General features: G+C 41.5%; 1 protein-coding gene across 6 annotated transcripts in view; it reads left to right on the top strand.

Annotated features, from left to right (window-relative positions):
- The window catches only part of GAB3 (GRB2 associated binding protein 3), a 70,613-nt gene that overhangs the window by 9,914 nt on the left and 46,114 nt on the right, over positions 1-14,585 (top strand). Inside the window, exon 1 of one of the 6 annotated variants that reach the window (XM_054213904.1) lies at positions 11,164-11,753. The exons of the other annotated variants lie outside the window; for them this stretch is intronic. The gene's annotated coding sequence lies outside the window, so the exon portion shown is untranslated. Of the gene's footprint in view, positions 1-11,163; positions 11,754-14,585 lie in introns of those variants that run through there. 6 annotated transcript variants of the gene reach the window in all.

Raw genomic sequence — 14,585 nt, 5'->3', positions numbered from 1 at the left:
CGCCAGAGCCAGACTGAACAACCCCAACTGTCTCAGCCTGTCTCCATAGGCTGTCTCCAGCCCTCTGATCATCTTTGTGGCCTCTTCTGAACTTGCTCCAACAGGTCCATGTCCTTCTTAAGTTGGGGCCCCAGAGCTGGACGCAGTACTCCAGGTGGGGTCTCCCCAGAGCTGAGCAGAGGGGCAGAATCACCTCCCTCGCCCCGCTGGCCACACTGCTTTTGATGCAGCCCAGGATGCAGTTGGCTTTCTGGGCTGCGAGCGCACATTGGGGGGTCATGTTGAGCTTCTCATCAACCAACACTCTCAAGACCTTCTCCTCAGGGTTGCCCTCAATCCATTCTTCACCCAGCCTGTGTTTGTGCTTGGGATTGCCCTGACCCATGTGCAGGACCTTGCACTTGGCCTAATTGGGAAGATCTTCTCTTTAAATATATATGTTTACTTCTAAAGAAATTATTAATGTGACACAATATGAGGTATCTAATTTCTTTGTGAATTAGGCAAGAAGCCCACAGCCATAACCTAAACCAGTTTAGTGCATGCAATCCCATTAGATTTCTTCGTGGTATTTTCGTAGTTCCACAAATCTGTTACTTTCCTACAAACAAACAATGTAAATATGCCCCCTACCCAAGAGACCTTTGTATCTAAAGTTGGAATCTGAGGCATTTCAGAAAATCCCACATTTACCATAAAACTTATACAGGAGAATAAAATTAGAGGGTACATCAGGAGCCAATGATGCTAAGTGCAGTTATTCTCATTCCTAAATGGCAGGGGTTTTTTTAAGTTTCTTTTGATTTGTTAACACTCCTTGAATGGAGGGCTGGAAATTGAATGGCTAGGAGTATTTCCTAACACAGTGGATGTGAATAGCTGGTTAATAAGAAACTTTGCTAATTTTCAGCCACAAGCCAACCCCTAGTGCCTTAGACCTTGAGACATGTCCACAGAATGTCTGAGGTTCTGTGTCAGAAAATGAACAAGTAGTTTAGGATCTGTCAAGGTTGTTTATTTACTTCCATTAGGAGTTTGCTTCTGCTGTGATTGGAGACATTTCTTGTTTTCTAGCACAACCAGCATTCATTCTCAGACTGAAGGAGAGAGTGTTAGAGGCTTTCTTGTCCCCTGTGGAGTTCAAACCCTCATTTGGGCTCTGTCAAATCCTTTACCCTTGCCAGAGACTGCATTTATCTCAAACTCTAAAGACCAATTATTATGATTTATCTGTCTTTGGAGTGAATAAGATTTTACCAGGCATTTTCTACACACAGAAATCTCCAGCCAGGAGAAGTGCAACCTACAGCCTGTCCTTTCCACGGTTTTGTTGCCCACGCTCAGCAAATTGCCCAGTTTTAACCACCAGCAGCAGCATTGCTAAATGGAAAGGAGAATGAATTATACCCTCTGCAGTTCTCTTATGTTATCCTCCTAAAGGACCTATTTGTCTTTCATTATATTTCCAGGTCCTTTGTGCTTGAAATGATCTTCTAAACTTTATAAGTAAACTGGGTTTGCTGGCTGGTAAATTAAAGCTGTTTACCCATTAGAGTATTCCAAGTGGGCTGCAATGACATTTGCCTGCACTCTTTCTCAGGGCAAAGATCTTCATTGTTAAAACTGAATGAAATGGTGTTGAGGCAGAAGATGGTAGACATGGCCAGGTTTCAGATGAGCTATAGTTAGCTAGGTGAAGATTAAGTGACTTTACACTGCTGCTTTAAATCCCTAAGGACTCCCTCCACTATGGCACTTACCTTGTCGTGGGTTCAGAGGTGCTTTAGTGAAACTTGGCATTCGAGAACAGGCGACGCAGGTTTGGGAGGTGAAGAGCCAGAGCCAACTTGCGTAAAGCGGGAGCTGTGCAGTCCTTTCCAGAACACAGTGATGGAGAGGGATTGTCAGAGAGATGCACCCCAGTGATATGTCTCAGGAACATTTCCAAGCAAATGATTTGCATGTAGTTTAGCAACCTGAGCTATGTGAAGATTTCAGCAGCGGCAGCCCTAATTCTCATATGTTGAGAACTTACTGTGCACCCACAGGCAGGTTTCAGTTTGACTTGTTCCTCAGGTTTACTGGATTTGGAAATGGAACTGGGATCTCTATATGAGCATATAATTGTAGATTTTAGTTCAGAGATAGGGGTGTTTTTTTTTAAGAAAGCAACTGTTTTATGTGCCTTCTATGCGTAGGAATGAAAGATAAGGAGCAGAGGAAAGCACTCAGATGAACACAACACATTTTATTGCAGGGCAGCTGGTCACTTCTGACTTTCACCTAGGGTTGCTGCAGTCAAGGTACCTGTTCTGAGTGGAAACATGGTCATGCAGAATCACTCTAGATTCTAGTTCATGGTGCAAATTTAGGGCAGGATCTTCATGATTTCTTGCTGGGACTGACAAGAGAAAACATATGACCCTACACAGCAACAGCAGCAAGTAAATACGGTGATGTAGCACAACTGAGTCTATACTATCAAGCAGGAAACTTCTCCCTTCCAAAATAAAATGCACCCACAATGGACAGAAAGGCCAAGGAAACACAGGGTTTAATAAGCTGCTGGAATCGGGCAGGTGTGCAGTCAAACTGGAAGGTTAGATCTGAAGCTTCCATTTGCATTTATCACTTTGCACAAATCTGCTTGGAATACCTCCCTGAAAAGATTTCAGATATAAAGTACTTAGACTCATCAGAAAAAAAATCTGAAATAGAAATGGCATCTCATGTTCTCTATCAATATAGGAGCTTAAGGAGAAACCAGAAACCAAAAAAATGCAGTCTCAAATTCTAACCCATTATGACTATATTTATGGGGAACATTTAAATAATATCTGAGCTGTTTCCCCTACATATTCCTTACTACTAACCATAGTATCTTATGTCTGGTGGTGTATTTTCTTCATTAAACAGTGAACTTGAATATCAGAGTTGAACTTCAGGCTTTTCTCTTTAGCTTTTGTATCAATTGGCTGGATGCAGATCAAGCACAGAGCCATGGTCCTCAGCAACAAGGAAATGGGGAGAGAAAAGTAGAGAGGAAGATTTTGCCTTCAGGTGGAAACCCACAGGTCTGTCATCATAGAGCTCCTGGTAGCTTCCACGTAACTGGGAGAGGTGGTATGTGATATGGGAACTGCAGCACTGACCAGCTTGTAATGGATATGAATGGATAAGAATGTGTTAAAATGCACGATTTCACTTTATTTTGTGTAACACCTTTTGTACAAAACGTTCCACTCGAAGAGATTACAGCCAGTTAGAATTACGGTGGAAAATAAAAGCAGAGTTGCAGGGAAATTGGTGACTTCTTAAAAAGAGTAAACTGTCACTGAAAAATCTCACTTTCTATTTGAATGATAAAGTCTTTGCACAGTGCAGCCATTTTTGCTTTGCCCGACATGAGATTTGCATGACTCACAGCCAGCAGCATGCTGAGGACCTAGAAATACATAATACAAAAGCAGATGCTGTCTGCTGCCTGCTGGCTGGGGAATTCCCGTACCATCTTTGAAATGATGATCCTGTTTGATAGGGCGGCACATGGAGTGTGAGGCAAGTGCATAGGATGTTTCTCCCCTAGGTGAGGTTATTAATCTGAAGGGTGAGAGACCATGTGAAGGCTGCTGAACACCTACTACTGTGGCAGTCAGACCCAGCTGGTGAGGATGGGTGATGTAATGGATGGAGCGGGAGGAGAAAGTTTTCAAATGGGAGGGTGTAAAATTTGAAAGGCTGCATGTAGGAATGAAGAGTTGCAGTCCTAATTTGAGTACGCCGGCAGCTCGGCAGATGGCCCAGCAGATGAGTTGCTATGCAGCACCGTATGTGTGAGAACACGAGAGTAATGGCAAGGCTCCACGCAGAAACATCGCCTTGCCCTGTGCATGGTGTGGGGTAACATCAGATGCCATGTTCCTCAGCACAGCTGGGCCCTCCATCCCTCATCAGGGCACTTTGTTGGCTTCCACACTGAGCTTTTTACAACAGTATTTCATATTGCTCTTCTGCATTACAGTAATTTCCTCCATCATGCTTTGCCTTCCCTCTCCAAACAGAGCAAAAGCCATCCCACCCTTGTAGGGGGACCTTGTAGATCCCCCTAATGCTGACGTTGCATCGCTAACTTCTCTTCCTTCCCTAGGCTGCAGCTCTCAGGGCTGAGCTGGCACATCGCTTGGGGTGGAAAACCTCCTGCTTCGGGCTGTAGAACAGCCTCACTGGGATGTGTTGGGTTTATCTCCTATAATTCCATTCCTCCAGCAGTGAAACCCTGTGGCCAGAGAGATTTTGTGTGCATCCTGTGTGGCAGCCCTTTGGAATTCAAGGGAAAACTTCAGAAAATCTCTAAACATCCATTCTTTGTTTAAGAACTGACCAGTTTCCGTCTGACTTTCTCCAGGGGATCTGTTTTGCTGCTTACTGTTTGTGAGACTTTTGGGCTCTATTTGCATATCAGCTATGCACTTTTAGCTAGATCCTGGAAAAAGCGTCTTTACCACTAATAGCATCGAGTAGCCCTTGCCACCTCACAGTCACATTGCACTGATGCTCAGCATAACAGTGTCAGGAGCTTTGTTTTTTCCAGTGGTTTTCTGGCAATCTTTTAATCCAGAGCAATATATTCATACGGGAAATGCCAATAATCCGTATTTTGTGATACAGCAAAAATCTGTCTCACTAACCAGTTCATGTGTAATGTTGATGAAATGACTATCACCAAGTTTTTCAAGAAGCTCCATTTCCAATACAATCTACAGGAGAATTACATAGGTGTATAATGATGCATGAATTCAAATCACTATAATTATGCTGATAAACATCTCTTCAGATGCTCTTGGGATGAGTGACATCTTTTGCCTTTATCTTAAACCGCTTCTGAAGTGATATGAACTAAACTGGGAACAATGTTCTTTTTTTCCATTATTGGAGTGTTCTTATGTACTTATGCCAGCAGATACATGGCAGCTCAGCTGTGCCAGTAGAACTGCAGACAAGCCCTTAGATTCAAGCAGCAATGACACAAGCAGTGGTAATCCCTGCTTTCCCACATGCTATCCTGCCAAATTCCTTTTATCATCTTGCAGCTTAGTTCAGGTTTTCTGTCTCCTTTGACCTTGGTATATTTGCTTGACTTGAGAACAAAGAGATTCTTTAATCTCTCCTATTTTTGTTATGGTCCTCTGGAGCCGGCACAGACTACCAACCGCCCTGAGCTCATCCAAGGGCAGACTGTCATTTCCATCATGGGCTGGCCCAGTGGGATGACAGTGATTCTGTGGGCCCCCAATGAAGGTTGTGTGGACCAGGTGGTGAGCTAGGATACATGGTTGAGGATATTTCATTATCAGACCTTTAAAGCGTGTTTAGCAAGAAGAATATTCTGATCTTCCATAATTAAATTCTGTAGGTACAGCAGCCAAGCAACAACAAAAAAATCCAGGTCTATATTCACTGTTTTTAAAATAAAACTCTCCGAAGCGCGTCTCAGCATAAGGACTGTGACTTAAAGTGGAAGGTTCTATGTTAGTAAAGGAAAAATTAAACATCATCATCATCTGTCTTATTGTAAAGAAGCAGAAGGATGTTAAAAATTATGTTATGCTGGCTCACATTTTTTCTACATAAATGAATTTTTTAGGCATCATACATGCTTACGGTAAGACAGTTAAATAGGAAATAGTGAAATCCACTATGATTTTTACATAACTCTTTATTTCATAACATACTTGTGCAATAGAGTAGTTAGAATACAATAATCAAACTATGTTTTTTCCATGCTTGAACATTAGTGGCTGTCTGGAAAATTGCACGCTACCTGTATTCAGTGAATTGGCTGAGCAAGGAAGTCACCTCCAAGGAAACTAAAATTAGTTTTATGTGCTTGGCTAAGTTGACTTTTGCTAGGAAGAAACATAATGAGGACAAAAAATCTCGTTTGCCACCATCCCTCCTTGTAGATGGTGCCAGTCGGCACCGGGGTGCTAACGCTGCTCTCAGACCCCATCTGCAGCTGCCTGACGTCCAGGGACTGTCCTCACATAGGAATGGTGGCAACAGGCCTGATGTGTTTCTGGTAGAGACACTGGAGGATCCTCCAGAGCAGCAAAGAGAAATGCCCAAGTGCTGGGAAAAACCTTAACCTTTGGTTAAGATCTTGTAGAAAGCACTGACCACTTCTGACAAGGGCAGGTACCGTTTCTGCCTGTAGCACTTAAAATTGCAGTGTAGCAATTTATTTGAAAACCTTTAGCTGAAACAGCCAGTTATCACTCTGCTAGTGTAGGGTGTTGCCTCTTCTCTTCCCAGTAAAATTGCTGAGCACGGCCAGGGTCTGTTCTGGGAATGGGCGACAGGCGCTCTCCTTAGTCAGCAAATACCAGAGCCCCAGGGCAGGGAGACAGCAACAGAGAACGGGGAGCGGTGGAGACATCCAACGCCTGTTGATAATCCAGTTATTAAAAATAAATGTTGACTTCTAACTAAACTTCTAACTAAAAACCTTTATGTAGGAGGGGACTCTTATAATGCTCAGCTCCTAAGGTCAGGGGTAGAACTGTGACAAGGCTGCGGACATCTCAGCTGGGTGGAAAGAAGAGCTGAGCTATCCAGATAGTTATTTAACTACATGACGCCTTGGAAGCTTTGACCCCTGTTCTTTTGAAACCCATGTCTGACTATGTTATATATTTGGCTTACTGTTATTCCTGGATTTGCTCGGTTTTTTGGTGACAATGTCATTAATTACTAATCTACTTTGGTGGAATAAGAAAGAGTCCAACTGTATATGTGTGGTGCATTTAGTGGTTCCAATCCTTAGCTTGTAATCGCTCTTTCCTGAATGTGATGCTGTTGGGAAAATTGTTCGTTTCACAGTGTCAAGCCATTAGTTAATCAAGGACCAAACCAGAAGCAGAGCGCTGCAGAGAAGTTTCTTAGGTATCGAAAGTGACTGATAGTAAACCTCTGTGGAAGCGGTGCCTGGCTGCGGCTGAGGAGCTTGCTTTCCAGTTACACGTTCCCTGGGCTGCAAACACAGTGCTGCTGCCTTTGAGACTCTTGCTTATACTTATTGCTATAACAATCAAGGTCAGCTAACTTTGTTTTGTGCCCCGTTGGAGGGTCAGAAGCGGAACAGCGTAGAGGGGTCGCACCTGGGGGAGGAGCAGACAGGACAGGTTACCCAAAAGTGGCCAACAGGGTATTCCATCCCATCTGCATCATGCTCAGTGTAAAAGCTGAGGGATCAAAGTGGTCAGTCTCTTTCTTCAATAGTTGGCATTCAAGACAAACCGTCTGTTCGTCTGCCTTTGATCCCAGTCTGTGCATTCCTGAATCCAGTTCCTGAGCTCAGCTCCCATCAGTCACTGAGTCCAGTCTGGGACTTTCCCAGTGCCTGCCAGGGCCATGATCATCATCCTGGGAGTTCAATATAGTTTTGTATATATTGTATATATTTCATTATTTTCTGATTATTGTCTTTCTTTTTATTATTTTATTATTAATATTTCATTAAAATAGTTTAGTTTCTTGTCAACTCATAAGTCTCTCTCTCTCTCTCACTTGGGAGAGAAGTTAGTCTGTCATTTGTTTTAGTGGCCAGCCCAGCCCAAACCACGACACAAACAGAAATATCTCTCGTTGCTCTTTCCCTCCCTTGAACTGCAGCTCCTTTAATCACACATTGCAAAACGGCGTGTGGAGCAGGGTGGGTTTGCCGGTGAGTAGGGCTGTGTGGTCCTGGAGCTCTAGAGAAGTAGAGCTGATTCTCTCGGACGCTGTTTCTAACAGCACAGCACATGACATCTATCACATAAGGCTGTGACAAAACGGTGTTTCTAACCCAGAGCTGAAGCAATTTGTGAAGTGAAATTAATCATAGGAATATGTCATGGTTATTGATTTAAATGTGGATGAGAATGTATAGCAACAGTCTATTTCTAAAGACATTGATTCTTTACTGCAAAAGAATGAAATTGAAAATATCCTGAAAAACAATAAAACAAAGAGTACTGTAGCTCTGGCTCTGCAAAAATACAAAATTTTCATGTTGGATGTAAGAAGTGGTATGAGGAAGGGGCATGGGATTATTTTAGTGCTCCATTCAATTTCAGTTGTATGTTATGGGTCTGATTTTGCACCTGATATTGCAGATCTTGAGTTCCCCTTTTAGCTGTCAAATAGGAATGAACACAGAATCAGCCATGGAGATGGAGTCTTGGATTAAACAAATGCAAAATCCTAATCCAGCTTTCTTTCAAGGCAATTGGATTAGTCTGCTTGATTTTAGTAAGAATTGAAATAAACTATAATGGAGAGGAGACTTAGGTTACAGGAGCAGAATTAGCACTCAGGGACATGGACAAAGATGTCCTATGGCATATTTAAAATATCATCAGGATAGTCTTCTACTGGATTTATTGAAATATGAGTACCCAAATATCCCCAAATTCCTAGATAGGCTTAAAACTCTGTCTTCATTTTTTTTCAATAAATCATAGCATAAATTATGTATCTTGTAACTTTATGACAGCAGCAGTGCAATAATATTAGTAAGCACTGTAATTCTCAACTTTCGTTAAGTAGTAAGGAAGTCACAGAATAAAATATGAAAATATGTGATGGGTTTAAAAAAAAAAATGAATTCAAACAATCAGTAAGACCAGAAGCTCTGTAAGTGCCAAATTATTGTTGCAGAAGTATTCTTTTTATCTATGGGTCATGATTTCCAAGAAATGAGTGAAAAATGTAAACACTTCCAAGCATTTGTCCCTTTGGGCACAGGGTGTCTTGAACAACAACAACAAAAAATACTTCATGGACAGAAAAGAATTGTTGGCCAGGGCACTTTAGACAGAAAGCAATAACGCCTAACTTGGTGAACAAGCAAAAAGAAAAAACTTGCAATGATTTTATCACCTGATTCATGGAAGTTCTGCATTCACCTGAGTTTTCAAATGAAGTCTCCTTTGAGTTTAAAGAAACAAACTGGAAACCTTTTTCTGTAGTAGAATTCAAAGCAGGAGATGGTTGTGGTAATTACTGGCAAGCAAACAGTAAATACTCTCAGAGGTGAAAACCACAGAGCTGGAAATCATGCTTCTGCTAAGCTGGGTCAGATTCTGTGCTTGATTACACTGCATGAATAAATTATTGGAAGACACACTGCAAGATCTTTTTTCAGAAGTGAAAAAATAATCCAAATTCTTACTTTTTCATAGCAGGGCAGAAATATGCAGAAGAGCGTGGCATCAATAGTTTGCTGCATTATTGGTTTAGAGGTGCCTTTTTGAGTAATACAGGTACAAATATCTCATTGCTGCCAGGCTAGATTGTAAGATTTGTAAGATTGTATAAGTCATTTAGGCATCTAAATGCATTTTGTTTCCTATGTCGGGTCTTTGATGTTGGTTTGATCCCACAATAAAAAGTTAACTGTTATATCAAAGATAGGCTGGGAATCCATGCTGATAGGGTGAATGAAAATTGGCAGCACCCAGTCTTTTGTTGATATAAGCATTAAATAATGGCACTAGAACTGTTTCATCTAAAACAAGAAGCACATTGGAATGTCATATAAATCAGTAAGGTTGGTTTTTCTTTAAAATCTCCTGGAACCCAGCTAAGCAAATATTGTAACTTTTGGAGCTGCCGGCTGGCGATAGTAATGCTTTGTGTTGCACCTTGAAGTCTTCATCGCTTCAACTTCTGCTCTGATTGCACACAAAAATAGCTATGGCAGTGCCACAGGAAGGATCAAAGCCAGAGCAAAATTCTTTAAGCTGTACCTGTTGTAGACCAAGACCACCAGAAACCACAAGTTCAGGCAGTTTCAAGTGCAAAACTAGAAAGTGGCTGAGGCTTTTCTGTCTGTTGCCATCCTTGAAATTTCCCCAACAAAATACAAAGGAGTATTGTAAAAATCTCCTTTGCCTTCTTTGTAAGAGTTTTCATGTTTCCTCCACATCTTACAATCAATCCATTAGCTCTCTGGAAAGATTAGTTTTCAGCATACTTCCATAGTTTGAGACATTATATAGTATCGCTTTTCATTATTCTGCACACTGTGCATGGTTTTTGTATGTGTCTGATTATTCATGTAACCTGCTGAAATCAGAAAAGGAATTTTTCACCTTGTTTTGCCAAGGCCAGGATGCCATTCATCACCTTCCTGTGTGATACTGTTTTCTCCCTCTATGGTCTTCCCTCTAAATCAGAGTCTTTGGGAACAGAAGAGGCGCTTCTCATGGCATACCCCTGGGAAACAGCTCCCTGGTGTTTTGCAAGGATTTCTAGCACAAACATCAAGACAGCATCACCATATGACTCTTCCTGGGCTTTGTAAACTATTAAAAAAATATTTTGTATTTAGGAAAGGCTTTTCTATCTGCAGAAGGATTAGATCAATCATTAAACTTCCTTACAAGTTCACATGTGTACTTGTCTCTTACCATCTCTCTCAGCCTGTCTTTTAAAAGCTTCCTAAAAACATCAGCGCCACATCAGTGCCCTCTGAACAGCCTGCATCTATGCTACAGCCGCACTTACTCTTTGGCTGAAAAACGTCTATAAGCCTATATTTTAGAATCCACTTATTTCTGACTGATTTAGCAAGATGCGCTTTTGTAACACAATTCTTTGTCCTGACCAGGGGGTATTGTACCTCCCAGTTGGCTTCATTTGAACCTAGCAGTTAGATTCAACATTTTAGTAACCACATCAGCAGCACACAGCCTGGTTGGATTACTGACTGCAGCATACACGTTACTTCTTACACTGCATCCTAACGAGTCACATTTACAAACTGCTTCTCTGAAAAACATGGTAAGAAAGAGTCATAAGCGAAGGAGAAGAGTAGGAGTAATTCCGCATTCAGATCTAAATTTGTGTCAAGTGTGGGATGAAGTTTAAAATAAGAAAAGATAATAGTTGGGGTTCTGTTGTTTCTTTCCACCTCTTCGAAAAGTCACTTTTTATCATACTCTTTACCTCTTTAAAAATGTAAATTCAAGTGATGGACCTTTGCTAAAGTGTTTCATGAGTTAAAATTAACCTTGAAAGTTAGCAGGAGGTGTTACTTGCTCTGCGTTTATTTCTACTTTGCTTTTTCGTATCTGACCAGAAATGGGTAGCATGCAAATGTAACTTTGTGGTTTAAACAAATAAGCCATGAAGTCTAAAAAAGGAAAGCAGTCACTGCTTTCTGTGTACAACCACTGCTTTCAGATGTCTCTTTTGTATCTGCTAATGCCTGTGACTATGGCTCTGTTTTTACTCAAAATACTCTGTGTTGTTGGGGTAGGAGGGATCAGAAGAAGGAATTTTACTAATTTGGTTTTCTCCTTGAAGAGAACTCCTGCAGTATCCCTCCCCTGAAAATCAGCAAGGACCTGGGGAATGGCACGAGGATGAACTTCGTCTTTCCCTACAGAAGGCAAAAGATTTGTTATTCAAAATGTCAGTTCATCCACATTAGAAAGCTGTAAAGGTTTCAAACACGGTGCCCATCCCTGAATTCCCCTGACAATGTCCATGGGTTTACAGATGTCCTTCCTACGCACTGTTCTCTGCCCTGTTGCTGTGTGCAACACCCAGACAACAAAGGCAACACCTTCAAAGAAAATCTCTCTTCTCATTCAGGGCCACCCTTTTGGGGTATTGTGTGCAAGAATTATCTCAACCTTCGCTGGACAGAATTTCTCTCTGCTGTCCAACCCTGGCTTCAAGTCTGTAGACAGCACTTTGCACTGGTATGTTTTAATGAAAGCCAGAAGAAAACAATAACTTCATTATATTTTTCCTTTTCCTCTTTAGTGTATTAGTTTATTTTTGTCAACTTTGAGCTTTTGGATTTAATTTAGCTCAGGTCGTTTTCAGTTAAGATGAATCCCATGGCTGTAGCGAACTGTGAGCTCTCACCAAGTTAGCTTTGCTGCTCCTATTAGACATTTTCTTGGTCCTTGCTCTGCTGGAAGGTTTGATGCTTCCAGACTGGTGATTTTTCTCTCATGGTTTATTAGTGAATCATAAAGGCATCGGTCCACTATATTCTGATCTATTTTATTTACTGATGATACATACTTCATGGCCCTCTAGTTTAGCAAAATTGTTTTTATAGAGAATAAATAAAACAGAAACACATCTGAAGGATCAATGACCGTTCTCTTTGTTTAAAATATATATTATCCTCTATATTCAGAGTTATTTGGCATTCTTTGCACTTTTACAGGTCTCCAGAGATTGGGTCAGACGTTTATATAATTAAGAGTTAAGCATTCTAAAGTTCAAACCACTTTCTTCTTCATTTGTGATGAACCTGGTTTCTCACACTGCATTTCAGCCTTTGGTTTACGTACTTGGAAAATGTTTAATTACTGAGCTGCCTTTATAATACCATGAAAAATTAGAATATATGGTAAATTTTGACTTCTTTTTAGAGAGGGGGAGTTGAAGAAACCCATTGTGCTGAAGCAGCAACACAATGCAAAGTCTTGCATAAGCAAATGTATTTTGGTTAAAAATAAAAGGTAAAGTTTCTGAGACACAAGGTAATTAATTTGACTGCATTCTGGCTTTTTCTAGAAGAGTTTACCCCTTCCAACTTCAAGTTTCTAATTAATGACACAGCTGACAGTGAACTGACTGCTGCTGCAGGCATAGGGAGAATTAAAGTGTACAGGAGGTCTAGAGCTTGAATAAGATTTTTTCCCATAACTTATAAAAATAATAGTGAGAAACCCCAGAAAGATATGTATTATGAATACACAGAAGAAGATCAGTTCACAACATTCATGCAGTCCATTAGCCTCCAGTGGATTTACAAACCCTGTCTGATGATATTCTGGTTGGGGCTGCCTGTTATTCAAGGGAGCTGTGCAAAACCCCCCCCTCAGCTAGAGCTCCCATGGAAGGGGTGAGCACCTCACAGCATCTGCCCTGAGCTTGTCTGGTTGAGCATCTTCTAGGTAGCTGGGAAATGTACTGCCTTGTTGTCCAGATTTAAATTCCTTTTCATAACTATAGGTAAAAAAAAAGTGTGTGATTCAGAGTTTGGCTTCAGCTGACCCATGGGTCGAGCTGCTGTTGTTTGTTGTTGTAATTTCTATAGTTACACTGGAAGCACTCTGGGCATTTAGGTATTTTGACTGCCGAAAGCCAGAAATAACTAGTTGGAATAAAAGTGTTAATAGTCTGATGGCTGTGTGTGAGTCATAGCCACAGTGGCCTTTGAGACAAAAGAGAGATTGGTCTGAGTACAACAGTGGAGAAAGCCCTTCCTCTGTGCAGCCTTATACGCTCATTGCAAGTCAAACTTATACTTCCTTACGCAGAGCACAAACAGCTCTTCTATTATACAGTCCGAGCTCCCAAACCCCAAGATCCCTGTATCAGAGAATCATAGAATCATTTAGTTTGGAAAAGACCTTTAAGATCATCAAGTCCAACTGTTAACTTAACGCTGACAAGCCTGCCAGTAAACCATGTCTCCCAGCACCACGTCTACCCATCTTTTAAATACCGCCAGGGACGGTGACCCAACCACTTCCAAAGAAATACTTAAGGGACCATTGCAAGGCTTGCAGAAGCAAACCCTGCCTCGCACTCACTGCTGAAGCCTGGGGAGGCTTCTTCCCAAGCACTCCTGGACAGGCAGAGGTTAATCATGCCTCCTGGTTTTGCATGGCCCAATTGCAAATCAAAATTAGTGGGCATCCAACATTCAACACCCAAGAAGATTTCCATGTACCTCTCATGCACGCGTTCACGTATGGTGCTTACTTGCCTCTTTGTGGTGCATGGCTTTTGCATTAGAAGAGGAAGCGTCTTCTCAGTTTCCTACTATACACAATGTGTATGTTTCAATTACATACTGTGAAATAGCATTTTTCCGAAAGAAAATCTTCCCTGTCTTTGAAGCGAGAAGATGGTTAAATAGGAGGAGCAGATCACTCAGTTGGAGTCAAGATTCTCACTTCATCTTGCCAGGGACTGCTCAGACTTTGGGCAGCGAAAATGGCAGGGAAAACTTTGACTATAGCCCAAAAAAATGTGGGCTCAATTCCTTGAAGTATTTTAGTTTAAATTTAGTTTAAAGACTGTTCCTGAGCTTGCTGTGAAGTGAATGCTCAAGTACCTTCTGGAAGTGGGATCTAAACTTGGAGGGCAAGTGATTTGGTAATAAATGATTTGGCCTTTTTTGGTACCCTCAGGAAACAGCCTACAACAGAAGAGTTTCTGTCAGATTGAATTTGGGAGGTTAAATACTGCACTTACCCTTTTGGACTTGAGAGATAGGGTCTTTTCTAATTGTGCTAACCATGCTGAAGTCTCAGGATCAAATTGCTTTAGGGTGTTTGTTTGCTCCGTGCTCAAACAGCCCTTATCTCACATCACTTTTTGTGGGATTCAGTTAGCAAAACCAGGGACTGTGAACTTCACACTTCTGCTTACAGCTCCTGACACCATCATTGCGCTGTAGACAGAGCAGATTGTGTTGAGTTTCGTTGTCAGTGTGACGATACAGTACCGGGGCTGTGGCATTACAGTGGCACAGCTTCCCGCACTGTGGGCAACCTGGAACC

Source organism: Rissa tridactyla, chromosome 9, assembly GCF_028500815.1.
Source record: "Rissa tridactyla isolate bRisTri1 chromosome 9, bRisTri1.patW.cur.20221130, whole genome shotgun sequence".
Lineage (NCBI taxonomy): Eukaryota > Metazoa > Chordata > Aves > Charadriiformes > Laridae > Rissa > Rissa tridactyla.
Note: the sequence above shows the minus strand (reverse complement) of the source record. Positions and strands in the feature narration are given on the sequence as shown.